General features: G+C 29.9%; 1 protein-coding gene and 1 long non-coding RNA gene across 30 annotated transcripts in view; one reads left to right on the top strand and one right to left on the bottom strand.

Annotated features, from left to right (window-relative positions):
- Positions 1-15,036, bottom strand: part of LOC130891028 (basement membrane-specific heparan sulfate proteoglycan core protein-like) — a 251,525-nt gene that overhangs the window by 113,201 nt on the left and 123,288 nt on the right. The window lies entirely within an intron of this gene.
- On the top strand, positions 7,898-10,454 carry LOC130891296 (uncharacterized). Its single transcript, XR_009058878.1, has 3 exons — positions 7,898-7,956; positions 8,648-8,756; positions 10,184-10,454. It is a non-coding gene; the product is annotated as an uncharacterized LOC130891296 (long non-coding RNA).

The following is a 15,036-nucleotide window of genomic DNA, read 5'->3' as shown; positions in this document are numbered from 1 at the left end:
TGTAGGTTATGTTTGTAGTTGTTGGTTATTTGGCTTTTCATCATTGCAAATTTTCGTTAAATTCTAAATTTTTTGTATTGTGGCCACATTATGCTGATTTGTTTGAATGTCAAACTTAAGAACCAAAACCAAAATTCAAAAAACGGTTCGGTGGAAAGTGATTTCAAACAACTGAAGAGGTAATGGCAAAGTAAATCGCGTATTCGATGAAACGAGGTTTCAAAAAGAATCGAAAGCCCGCTAGACTAAGTGTTTTCAAAGTTTTCTTTGCTGAGATTTCTAAAAACATTATGATAATAATTAGTGGATAGCAAAATTTGTTCAATATTACCATGATAGTAATAGTCTTCCTTTTTGATATGGAGAGAAGGACTACTTTCGTATATTTAGACACATGTATACAATTTTTCAATTTATCCAGAACTTTTGTAGATAATTTCAGGGAAAGTGATGAAATCTTTACAATCAAATCGTTTTGGCCAAGAATTACATTGTGGGAAACAACAATGACGAAGAACTTCTACAACTGTAACTCGTTTTTTACTGTATAATTGTTATCAATAGAATCTTCACCAAGGCCCACAATACCATAACCTTGACGGAAACCGGCATGATCTTATTATTAAAAGGTCATTTATCGAGTACGCTTGTCGATATTTCAGACACAAATATATCCTACATGTAGAACAGATTGAGAAAACTTCTAAATTTTATCGAAGGAGAAAATGGAGATATTAAAACAGAATTGAAAAAATTTAGATCGTTGTATCATCTACAGAATATAATTAACATGTTCGCAACTCACCTACGTAATTTCCATTTTAGATTATATCGTAATTGAAAAATATATTATTGAACATACATTTACAGTAACGCTTTCAAAATTAACAAAATTCCCTTGTCTAAAAATATTTCTATTGTGCCGTCAACCTACGCGCTTCCCGAAAGGATAAACTATTATTATAGCATAATACCGCAAGTAAATGCCTCTAATTTGATATACATAGTAGGTTATGGTAAATAATATATTGTATGTACAGCCTGTCTCCAGTTTGTATTGAAAGTTTCTAATCAAATTGTAAATACTGGTAACAAATAAATGAATGACCTAACCGAAATAAGGCGAATATGCTTGAATTTTTTGTAAATAAACAATAAGAGAACCGAATCAAACTGAATTCATACAACATGTATTTCTCTTGTTGATCTGTACACTTCTCAATTCATGTTGTCAGCTTGTTGAGTGCCTCGCTTCTATTTTGATGGTTCCACACTTGAAACTCCTGTCCACTACAGTACTGACTTCGCCTTGGGAAGTAGAAGAAAATTGCAGGATGATGATGTTTTTGTTTTCTCACATGCTTACGTAAGGCCGTAGATGCTCAGACAAGCAGCGCGGATCAATAAACTACTCATTGTATTAAAAAAAAAATGTTGAGATAATTCTTACATTCGCTGTTTCCATGATATTAAATCATTGTAAAATTGTTATGTAATTCTATATAAATATACTTGCATTACAATTATTTAAAATGTGATATTTTAGAGCTGGTGTAGTGTTGGTGTGAATTATGCAGTTAATGTAAACAAGGAGAAGAATCAGGAGTAACCAGCTTTTTACTTTCTAGATATACAATACATCCACATTCACAACTTCATGCCTAAGAATAGTTAAATGTCTTAGCAACAGTCAATTCAATCACATTATGAAGTGATTTCTATATTTAAAATCTTTTATTCTGTCCGTGTCACTTTTCAGTCTATATGCAAATCGTTCGAGACCTTGAAACTATCGGGAACGTTTATTTACATTCGATTTTTCACTAAAAATAAACCAGAAAACAAATTTCATAATTTAATATGTAATGTAGCTCACCTTCTGGCATAATTCCAGGAAAGTAGTAAGAGAAGTAACATTAAAATTGTTATCATTCCGATAATAACAATAAACAGATCATCCACTTTTTCGAATTCCAATTATAATTTCTTTAAATTTATGAGTGAGATAAGCAGATTCAAGATTGTTATTTATGTTAGTTTTATACAAACTGCCAGTTGAACACCTACTCACAAAAAATCATCCTACAATATTAACAATTTGCCAGATTAATTTAGAATGTTTGAAAATATTTATCGAGGTATAAGGAGGTATTCAATGGAAATGAGAGATCATGACAAATGACAAATGACAAATTGGAAATGTATCTATACAAAAAATTAACAAGATTTTTCATCAACAATAATGGTATTCTATTATGAAGCTACAGAAAAGGAAAAAGATTGTGGAATGTGGAGCATAACATAATGCTTACAATTTAACGCATTATAGACCGCATCTAATTGGTTGAACGGCATATGCCCCGCGACGCCATAGGTTAAGTTAGGTTAGGTTAGGTTAGGTTGAAAGATAGATATGCGGTGCCAATATTTGCAGTTTCAGTATTCCTAAATTTGTATGAAATTTCATTATTTTTCCAATATTGATTTGTGTTTGAGAAGTAAATAATTTTACGTTTCCGATTTTTTTATTTTGATAACCGTGTGATGCCAGAATTTTTGATTACCTACTAAATAATAAATATATACTTGATATCTTGAAATGCATTTATTTCATTTTACTAACACCTGTTTCATTTTAGCTGTAGACACAGAGCGGTCTACTGTAAGGCCGACCAATCAGCCTTCGGACAGTTGACAATTTGAAAATTGTAAGATTGTGATTTAACATTTTTTCTTTACGATAGATTACAATCTACCGAAAAATAATGCGTTTAATTGTGAGCAATATATTACGGTTTACAATCTTTCGACAGTTCACAATCTCCCGAGATTATAATCTAACGTTATTTACAATTTTAGGGTGACATAAATAAAATTTATTGAATTGCATGCAGTCTATTTAAATACATTAACTACTCACTTCAGCATAATAATATTAGTAATAGCTACAATGTTGTAGACCAGAATATTCATTATAGATATAAGAAATTTGTAATACTTTATTAAATCTTGATAACAGCTATATCTAGATGTTAAAAATGCCAGACGACGAAGTCAATTGAACTGAATTTTATTTAATAAATTCAGTCAAATGACAATGACGTAATAAGAATGAAATATACATTTCTAACGATCCAATTGAACTGAGCCAGAACAGGATATCTTTACATTAGAAAAATTGCGGATAACTCCAAAAGTTATTGTATTTTCCATCTATATTATTAAGCGTCATATTCCACTAAAAAACTTCGAAACTGTTAATTGATTGATCGGATGACCCTAATGTTATACGGGATTCAATGGTGTGTTTGAGATTATTTATTGAGTGGCACGGTTACATCATCATAAAATGAATACTGACCAGCTGCAACTGAAATAATAGATAGTAAAGATGTTTGCGAAATAATTATACCAGGAAGACAGGGTCAAAATGAGGAATCAAGTAAGCGACTGAACTGAAAAGAATTAGTAAAAGATACATTTTATTGCTCTGAAAAATGCATTTGGCAGTGCTTATATGATCAGTACATAGGGTAGTTCAGAAATTGAACATATTACTAGTATTTTCTAACTTATTATTTTGGTAGGTCAATGTGAAGCTGAAGCTATTATTTTTTTATATTCTTTAGGTTGGCGAGGCTTGCGATTTTTGTACGTTTTGACTTTGGACTTTGAAAATAGCTTATTGGTTTCGAAATTCTGTATAAAATCCGTGTTATTAAATAAAATCTGTTCCACAACTAAAGATTGAAGATATATTTAGACATAAATATGAAAACTAGTTATTTTGATGTTAACTGGATGGAATTTCACATTTCCACCGAAAACGAAACGCAACGCTCAGAAACTGTGTTAAAAACCAGTGATATGTAATCCATCTGTTTCAGAGTTGCCGCTTGCGAAAAACTCTTATGGAAACATTTCTATTTTCATTATAGCTGATCGCCAAATTTCTCTAGGATCATTTCTATCAAATTAGTTGAAGCGTAAATATTTTTTGATGTTCCTAAACATTCCTTTAGTATTTAGTTTTATTTTGTCGGTCTTTAGCTTTGACTCATTAATTAAAAAAAAAATAAAAATAAATAAATAAATACTGAAATTATATATGAACGTTTCGTCGATGTCGTGTGTGACTCTTATCATAGAAAACGTTGTTATCTCTATCTGAGATCGAAATATCGGAGCGCAAGCCTTGTTCATCGACTACAGTACATTCTGTGTTTCATTTTTATAATGATTGAAGCTATCTCACTCAATTTTTGCGTTTATCTATACCACAAGTACAAAAATAAGTAGTCTGTAGTAAATTTTGAATAATATTGTAAACATAAAACTTGAATTTAAAAATTTATCTACTACTATTCTGGAAAGTTAAAATGTTAAATGCGATTTACCTACTTACGTTTCCAATAAATTCGAGATAACAATAGAGGTTATAGGTCTTTCAATAAGATATACATATATATTTTAATGAGGTGATCTCACTTAGTGTCAAACAATTATCTGAATCATTTTTGTTTTTCTTAAAGCATTTGTTACGAAACAAAGATAATAAAATTAAGTAATTGCCATAAAGATAAATTTGCTGCTTTCAAATATTTGCAGCGTACAGTAGCAAATTTTATAATATCAAATCAATTAATACAAAAGTACCGACTGTGAAATTGTTTAGATACATTTTACAGTTTTATAAACAAACATGTTTTAATAATAACTTGTTAAATTATTATTACCCATAAAATTGTATGATAATGTTATAAAGTATTTCGGGAGAATTACGCAAAAATCTACGGTATAAAATGGATGCAGAAATTCTCTCTATAACTGCTTTTATAATTTCGTAATGTGTGTATCTTAAATCTTTCAGGTCATGAACATTTGAGATTTGAGTTGCTGTCTATTAAGAAAATATCTGAATTTGCTATTATAAATACTACTAATATCGGAATCTTCTGTAGAAATACCACATTTTCAGTTTATTTCAAATTAAATGAATATCACTGTTTTATATATTTTGACATTGACACCGAATATATAATATATATATATATATATATATATATATATATATATATATATATATATATAATGAGTAATTTTTCATTGGGAACGTGGCAAGAAAACACCAAAGTGGACTAACTTTAATATATTTTCTGAGCTTTCGAATACTTATGTATAAATATATAACAATAATCAAATTTTACTTACAATATCTTTTGAAACGAATTTTATATAATTCATTTGACATTCACATTCATTACTTCTTTAAATCTAAAAGTGTTAGCAGAAATGCTCAGGTCACATGTTTTATTCATTCATTCTTACTCGACGTCCAAAGAGTATCAAAGTTCTGATAGTTTTTGTTATGTTTTTGGTCAGTTTATGTTTTTAAAGAAGAGAAATTTTCAAAAAATAGCAGGGGAGTACTGTTATTGTACTGATATATGAAAATGTTTAAAGGGCTATTTTCCCATCAATTTTGTTTATAGTTAACCAAGTTTCTTCAGTAATAAAGTATTTCTAGAATCAGAGGTGACAGAGCAATTTTATTAAACTTTCTGGCTAACTGGTACCTTGATAACAATAATCAACAACTTTTGGCAGAGATATGAAAGCCGCGTGTACAAACTAGTGATATGAGTTTATACAAATTGATTAATGTATTTCTTTTTCTGTAGTGATTTCTATTGGTACTTCAACCGATATCTAATAACTTCGATTCGAGAATATTATATTAATAAATGCTTGATAACGATGCCAGCATGTATAATAGTAGCTTAAGTCGTAAATAGTGTTCTTTTCTAACGCATGCGTTGATATTTTCAAGGTTAGAAAAAGAACATGAGGAATACAAGGATTGAAAAAATACCCGTCCAGAATACTTGCGCAATCGGTCGCAGAAAAACAAAACTATAATCTGGGGGGTATTTTATTAGTGAACATAAATATTGCTATACACCGTTCGGTCTCCTTGTATCTATACTTTTCCAAATAACTGAAATGTTATTGATAGAATGTGTTTTTCTGTCAAAATAATAATGTAATATTTTGAATAAAATCGTTCGTCTAAAATTAGCTAAGATTGAGTCAGCAGCATTCTCAGTGATCCCAAATATTTGGCACGATTTTGTAAAATGTGAATTTTAACACCAATCGTAAATTTTATTAGTATTTACAGAAGTATATTTTATGCTTTCAGTTATAGAAAAAAAATTGGATATAAAAACAATAAATTTGAGATCAGATTTTTAAATTTTAAAAATAGTATTTTTAGTATCAATTAAAACGAATCCGCGTCTTTATTTATGAATCATAAAATAGAGAAAAAAATGTCACGATTTAAATTTCGATTATTAATGTAGTACAAGCGGTGGATGAAGTTTCAAACTGCTAAATTCCTCAATTGAAATAATATAACTTAAAAGTTAAATACAGAAAAAAAGTATTGATGACATTTTATTTATTCATATATTATTGTAGATTGTACACTACATCTCAAGATCAATTGTCCTCTCTCCTATAATCAGTTTACGTTCTCATATTTCTAGTTTATTTTGTTCTTTTTTGTTCATTGTCCAGGAATCACATTCGTAAATAACTAGTGAGTTTATTATAGTTTAGTACATACATTTTTTGATTTTAACTCTTTTTTCCATTTCCATTCTGTAACTATTATATTTTCAAGTTCTTTCCTGGATCTCGTCATGAGTACCGACATGTTTTCCGGCATATGCTAGACATTTATATTTATTTCTTTATATCAAACCTTGGACTTTTATATCACTTTCTTTTAGTATAACTTCGTGAACTAAGGTTTTACAGAATTAATCTAATAAGGGACAGGGGGCCATATTTTCCATTATAATGAATTTGTTGGAAGTACTGCTCTCCAAAATTACTTTGGTCCCGGTTTTTCGTATCGTCATTTCCACCAGTCTTCTCAATTTATCTGGGATATTTAATTTTTCCATTGCCTCATACCTTTTTTATTTTGTTCATAAGCATGCTCTTGAAGTTATTTCATAATAAAAATGTGGTCTGTTGCCGATCACCCTGCTTTAAAGCCTCCTTTTTTACACGCCATACTTGTGTCAACAAGAACCAATTTTTTTCTATTTAAGTCGTCGCCTTCATATTTTAAAATTTCTATTAGAATATTGTTGTCTCCTGTACTCTCATTATTCTTCATTTTAAGCAATCCGCCACTTTCTCTTTTGTTGGTTGAACCTTTTTGATTTTCATTAGTTTTTCCTCGCAGTCATTTAGTATTTCTTCAAAATTCTGTGCGAATCGATTCATTTTCTCATCTTTATCCCCTATTCAATTTTCCCTTTGAGGTCTTTCTCACACGTATACTTTTCTATACTACAGCAAGGGTCAATTCATAACGTTATGTCATGAATATACATTGGGAAGAATTTCAAGTTTGTACTCCTGATATTTCTTTAAATAAAACTCTTATTTTCAAATATACCAAACAATACCCTATACGAAAAAAGAGACGATTCGACAAATGAAATATTACGATGCAACAAACAATCAACAATAAAATAAATTATTACAACCGTTGTTTAGTTGTCGTGTTCTCGAGTTGACTTCTCGTACCAGTTAGTATCTTTATACGCAACATTCTACAAGAATATTTAAGAGGTTGCGTTTCATTTTGCTCAGTTATTCATTTTTGCAGGGGTGGATATTTCAAAGAGGGAAATTTTGTTTAAAAATATTAAACAATTTTCCGTTCCAACAAATTTCATTCAGTATTATTGGACGTCGTTTTCCAGGCACTTAACTATCCAATGTCTCTATTAATAGACACTCTTTCATTTCAGTTCACATCATCAATCAACTTTACACCAGACATTCAATACCGCTAATGAAAAGAATTAGAACATTTATGGATTCCTTCCCACGTAGGTATTAAAGAAGATATCAGATGTATGGAGCAACTAGGTAAGAGAATTGGAAAAAGTAGTTCTGCATAATGTGAAACTGTTGTTTTAAGATTATGGCATAATAAATGGCATCTGTCTACATCGGAATATCATCAATCGATGTGACTGTATATATACAAAAAAATATTGTTACTATGATTTTCTTTAACAGTTACAAAAGCTGCTTTTTGTGACTTTTATTAATATATACGTTAGCGATAATTATAGAATTAGGACAGAATTGTTTATCACTTTTACTAATTTAAGTTATAAATACAAACTCGGTCAAACAAAAAGCCTACTAATGAAGCATTTGGTAGTAATGTAATTGATATCAACACTTCGATATCAACTGCCATTATTAACACTCCAAAATGAAAAATATAAACGAAATTGACGAACAAATCTGGAAGTATTGATAAACTTTCAGAACCATTTGCATTAATAGCTTCATAGTAGGTACGCGTAACTATTTAATAATCCTAGATACTGTCTCTAGAAATGCTATACGATTTAATTTTGTTATCTAATTTGAATCTGACACTTTTTCAAACTGATATACAATGTCATTAGTTATGGACAATGGGATCATTTAAGTTCGTGGGATTCAATTTTTATGTTCTATTTTAATAAATAATGTTTCTTCGCGTTTATATTTACTTATGATAGTTTCCTCCGCAGCCATCAATACAAAGTACTTTGTATTTTAGGGAATTTTCACATTACTATTATTTAATTAATTCCGGAGTATGATTTCGGCACAGTTGTGCCATTCTACATCCAAATAGGCGGGAACCAAATCCACTACAAATTATAGCCGTAAGTCAAAATTCTTTTTGTAAACGACTCAATAAGTCACTTCATCTATTGCTCATATATTCTTTCAAATAGTATTCACTTAGATGGATTCCGTTATAAAATATAATTTATGTAGAATGGAGTGGTCGATGAAAATTAAATTTTTTGCAACGCCCCCTAAAAACCTTGTTTTTGATGAAAAAACACTGGTATTTTTTTTTTATTGCAAAACAACACGTACCTCTACACGATCTAAGTTAATTTTTCAAAAAGTTTTTCAAGAAAAAACAATTTTATTCGAAATACAAATATTTATAGAACTCAAATCAATGGAAATCACAATATTTGATTAAAATACCAATAAATAAAAATCTAAATACAAAAATTCTCCCAGTTGATTTAGTCTATTAAAAGAAATGAAATATATTCAAAATGATATTCTCATTTTAAAATTACAATAGCAACAAATGTTGTTTTAAAATTTAGATTTCTTCACTCAAAGCCTCGAGTAAGCTTTCTTTCGTATTTTTAATAGCTTCTCTTCTATAACCATCTGAGATTTGAGTGACGAATTATTTCATATTTTGTGAACAAATCGTTATACTCTTGCATTCGTTTTATTAACTTAGATCATGTAACGCACGTTTTGTTTTGAATTAAAAAAATTAAAAAAAAAAAAGGTTTTTAGAGGGCGTTGCAAAAAAATTCATTTTTAACGATCACACAGTAATCGACCCAGATCATAGTTTTCTTTTTGGCCACTGGCTGTGCAAGTATTCAAGAGGTACCGATTCTATTTTTATTATTCCGTAATTGAATTAAATATATCATTAATATTGGCATTATTCTGTGTCAAACTACGGACATTGTTGCAAAATTTCAAAGAAAGATGTGTTGCAGAGCACAGTTTAACTTCTGTAGATCCTTCAATTCAAAATTCACCTACAAAATGATTATGCAGACGTTCAAGCATTAATTAAAAAATTCGCTCACTACCTGCATTGCTATGCACACCAGTTAAATCTTACTATGTCTGAATCTGCTTCTACAAATTTGTTAGTACGTTGTTATGTTATTCTAAATTTTGATAAAGAACTATCAGGAAATAATCTGTCTGTTATTTATTCAAGAAATTATAGCAGAGCATTGAATGGCCCACTACGACTTCTAAAATTTTTAATAAAAGAACATCTACAAATTCAATTAACTATACTTGGTTCAATATCTCTATCCATTGAGAAAAAGTTTATAACCGAAATAGACAATTTGAATGGCAAAAAAATCATATAATTGATATAATGAAAAGACCACCACAATCAGTACTTTGGAAGGTAGTGGGAAAGTACTTGAGTAAATTTGCGTAAATTCATGCAAATATTATTTTGTGACACTATGTATTTATTAATAACTGCGCCCTAAATAAAATACTGAATTATATTTTTTTCTAGAAACATGTACGCTACTGTTATTCACCGACTTGATTTCAACCTATTGCTATTGTTTGTAATTTGGTATGAATAAAATCTTCGCGTTGAAAATGAAATCCCTTCACGGAACCCAGTTTTTTATTAAGGTATATTCCGCCGTCAATGTTTAATTTGAGATGAATGTTTTTTCTTAAGTTTCTGTATTTTTATGTTTCTTTAGATACAACAGAAACGTATTCGCTAAAAGACATTGGCTATAAATTGAGATGAAAAATTAGATTACCAGAATAGAAGAAAGAAATGTATGATGATATTTTTATCGATCTATTAAACAATAATAAATGATCACCAATAAATTCATTTAAATTTTTGTTATATCAACAATGGTAAATTTGAAGCGGATAATCTATTGTATTAGTGAGAAAACTACATTTAGCTGTTAATTAAATAGTTGTTTGTTTCTTCACCAAAATGAGTAATGGTATTTTCGTGAATTTATCCAATTCGCATATTCAAATGTAGGAATATAATAAATCAGATTTAAGTTTGAAAAACTTACCTCTACAGTTGAAATAAACATAAATCTAAATGGAAGTACATACCTGGAACAAAACAAAAAGCGATTAGTTTAAATTTCCAATTTTCGTTATGATTTGGTAATATCAGAAGCAATATCCGATTATTAAAATATGACAAAATGAAATTTGTAATTTCCAAACGTACTATGGTTACAAGAATAAGATAATTAGATATTAGAAGGCAAAGAAATATTGAACCAACGAAGAATTCCAACTATTATTGCGAAGATTGATGAATGGATAATTATCAAAATTGACGTGTAAAAGGTAGACAAAATAAAGAAATACATGTACTGAAAAATTACAAACTTTTAAAGATTTTAATCATTCAGCGATTTGCATTATCCTCTTCCACCTCTAACAATCTACAAAGGTTGTTCAATGAGTTTAGTAATTCTATTCGAAAAACACGATTTTATGGTTTTAAAGAGATTTTACTGTTTTAAATTGTGGATTCCATCCCTGTTGAAATACGCATCCATGGACGCTATTACTTCTTCGTTTAATGGTAATAAATTATTCGAGTTGTGAAAAAATCAAGTCCAAGAAAGTGAATCTGTCAAATAAGGTGGATGTTGCGACACTTTATACTTTAATTCAGAGATTTTCATCGTAGCTTCTTAAGCGCTGTTTCAAGGGGTATGTTATGTTATGTTAACTGTTATTTTTTTCATGTGTAAACCATATCATATGTCAAGAGTTCTCGCTTTATCTGCTTGTTTTGGTTCAGGATAATGGTGGTCTCGTCTACATGGCACATAATCATGTCGACTTCTTGTTTCTTTCTTTAGCTGTCTAATGAGATTCCGAGGGCTACCACAAAATCTCTCTTGCGTAGTCATAACCTTGAATTATCTGTCGTTAATATACTTTTTGAATTTTTCGAATAGAATGTGAAGAGTCTTTATAGGTACACCTCCAGCAATCTTTGCTGATAGTTTTTCCAGAGTACAAAATAGTGTGGTACGTCAATGAGAAGATACAAATAAGTTGACTCCTCTCTTATTAAATAACAAAACTTAATTGAAAAGTCGAACTAACATTAATTTACAATATCCAATTTTTGAATATTCGCATCACCAGCATTCAGCGACATTTATATTTCTTGTATTGTGTGTAGTAATTATTTTATAACGTACGATTTCCAGATTCCATAATTTTTATTGTAATTTTTTGTACAGTATATAACACTCACCAAGGGAGAGAGTTTGAAAATAAATCGAAGGGGGAACCATATGCTTGAGTCTTTATTCCACTTTGCGGATATATATTTAAATTATATTGAATATGAAAAATCAGATATTTCAATTTTTATTATATTATAAATAGATATGAGAAAAAAGGTTTTAATAGCAATTATGGAATCTTAAGTAGACAAACGTGCATGGAATATTCTGTGGAAGTTAACAATCGCTAAAGTAATATTACATTTTATTAGTAGATCGCGTGCCGAACAATTTCTGTTGTCTTCGGTTTTAATTTATTATTGTTTGTTTAATACTTATGGACATTTTAAATGAATTGGAATATGAAACTCGAATCTAATGTCGATTACTTTTAATTTATTGCGCTTGAAATGACAATAAGGAAGCTATGTGTATAATTTTATAGTTACGATGAATTGCAGCTACAAATAGAACTTGAAAATATACATATACAAATACAATTAAATTATTTTCAATGTATACGAAATTGTTATCTGAAAATTTCGCAAACAAATGGAGAGGGAATGCTTATAAAGTGATGTCATGTTATGAGATGTTCAGTAGGTTACAATCTATACATTTTAGTGTAAGTTTACCCAGTCAAATAATACGAGGGTTGGCTACTCAAGTTTTGAAATGTGGCAAAACTGATGTGAATATGCTAAATCTAATATTGCCAACATAAAGTTTGATATTTTTAATGGTGAACGTACTCAGTTGTAATACGAGTGCTATTTGAGTTAGGTTAGGTTGGTAAAAAAAATTTCTTGCGATTACTTCAGACGTAGATTAAACCAACTACAGTGTGCCGATCAATTCGCCTCGACCTATAGTGATGAAACACCATCTCGAGCCATCGTGTTTCGCTGGTATTCCGAATTCCCAATTCAATCGTAATTGCATTTCGCTTCAGTGAAGTTCGTCCAAAATCGGCTGTTATGCCAGAAAACATAGACATACTTAGCAGTAGGTCCACTCCATGAAGCTCTTCCAAGCAAATGGTCTCCTGTTTCTCCGGAATTACTGGACATGTCTTTTACATCAACGTAGAACATTTTTGAACAGTCAAAACATCGAATTGATAGGTCGTTCGCCGTACAGTCTTTGTTTCACACCCGATGATTTCGTCTTATTCTCGCAGATCAAAAATAAATTCCGAGGTCAATGTTTTTCTACACCTGAAGAAGCGGTTGATGCGCGTTCAAATCACATGTTTCGAATGTACCCCAATCAAAAAGAAAATAATGCTTTAACAATTGATTCAAACGGATGCAAAAGTGTTTTGATTTTAATGTAGGATATTTTGAAAAACAATTAAGCCATATTCAATTTTAAATACTTGTTTTTATTTGTCTATCTCAAAACTTAAGTAGCAACCCCTTGGGGCGCGTCGAAAATTGTGATGAGTGTTTGGCCAGTATCAGAGTTTGCATCTTAAAGGTCGCCTCGCCGGACAAATGTTAATCGTTAAGTTATCGGAAACATGATGTAAACTATTTTCATCGCTATAGAATTAAACGTTGACGTTAAAACAGTTTCGATCTATCCACGTAAGGCTAGATACCGATATTTGCGCTCCACATGAATCAACATTGAAAATTTCCATTTGTGAATTCGTGCTGAGAAATCGGAGTAATTTCACAAAAAGTTGCAAAGACGATGCTAAATTTTTGGAGGCATTGAAGCCAGCAATTGAAAAAAAAATTACCGGAAAGGGTGTTGTCTTTCATCAGTGTAGCGCTAGACCACACAAATCATAGTGACTCATCAAAAATTTAGAATCATTGAGAAGTTTTGGTGCAGACCATGACCTCGTCTAGCTAGACAATCATTCATTTTTTAAAATCTCTACTCGACTTAGTCTTTCAAGATCTATACACTTTTGCATAAAATTTAACCTCTTTGAAGAGTTCATTTGGTTCTTCGAGCGATCAAAATCAATGTAGTAGCAGTTAGTCTGTTATTAAATAGTAAGGACAAGAAGAAATAATTTGAACTGTAAGGTGAGAGAGATCATAAAAAATTTGCAGTGGTATAGGGTGGTTTTACTGGAAAAATATCGGTATTCATAAATTAAAAAATAATAAAACTCAATCAAACAATTCCGTGATGAAAACTGAAAAGTGGTTTTGAACATAATTTCTATTACCGTTCGGATTTCGTGTGCAATAATGGCACGCTATCTATTTAAGAATAGAAAATTACATTTGCACAAATCATGCCGATAAAACTTAATGTTATGGTTCCATTAATATCTGTCAATTCGTATGGGATTGAGCAGATTTGTTATTAATATATTAAAAACTAAATTTATACTTTCCCCAAAAAATTGAGCCGTCAAGAGAAAATGAGTTTCATTTATCAATAACTTGAATAAAGAAACTAAATAAACTTAATTTCTCTTTTTAATTATTAGACCTTCTTATACAGGGTTAGAATTCGTAAGCCCTTGTATCAAGTTCATTAAACAATTTGCTCTCAACATTTTTCTCATTTCATATCTTCAAATGATTAATACTTTTTTCGTAATTACAATTATAATACTACGATAGAAATTTTGACACTTTGTTGCTAACTTTCTCATTACCCTTATATCAAATAATTTTTCTTTTAATTGCCGTTCGTTAGATCTGCGTAATTATAAAATTTATACTGAGTATACCTTCTAAAAAATCAATAGAGCAAACAAATATTCCATTTTAAAAATCGAGCTACTTTGCTTTCCAGGAGCAAGTTTTATTCCAATGTGAAACTATACTTTTATGGCAACCATGCAACACACATTTCTAGCTTTTTGTCGTTTGTGTGATATTCAGATGTTTCCATATTTAATAATATAATATATGGGGTTTCTTGTAATAACTATTAATCATAAAAGACCTGAACGATTAGAGCGAAGTTTATAATTTTATTTAATAAATTTGAGTTGATAGTTGCTTCACTTTCTTAGACAATAACTTGATGAAACCTCTTACTCTCCCAAGCCTGATTTAACTAATTAGAAGTTATTTATTCTAACTCTGCCCAAGAAAAATCACCTTCTTTGGTTATTTTTACAAGTACAATACTTAAAATACGATGTTTTATACAC

The sequence above is a fragment of the Diorhabda carinulata genome, chromosome 1 (assembly GCF_026250575.1).
Source record: "Diorhabda carinulata isolate Delta chromosome 1, icDioCari1.1, whole genome shotgun sequence".
Taxonomy (NCBI): Eukaryota; Metazoa; Arthropoda; class Insecta; order Coleoptera; family Chrysomelidae; genus Diorhabda; species Diorhabda carinulata.
Note: the sequence above shows the minus strand (reverse complement) of the source record. Positions and strands in the feature narration are given on the sequence as shown.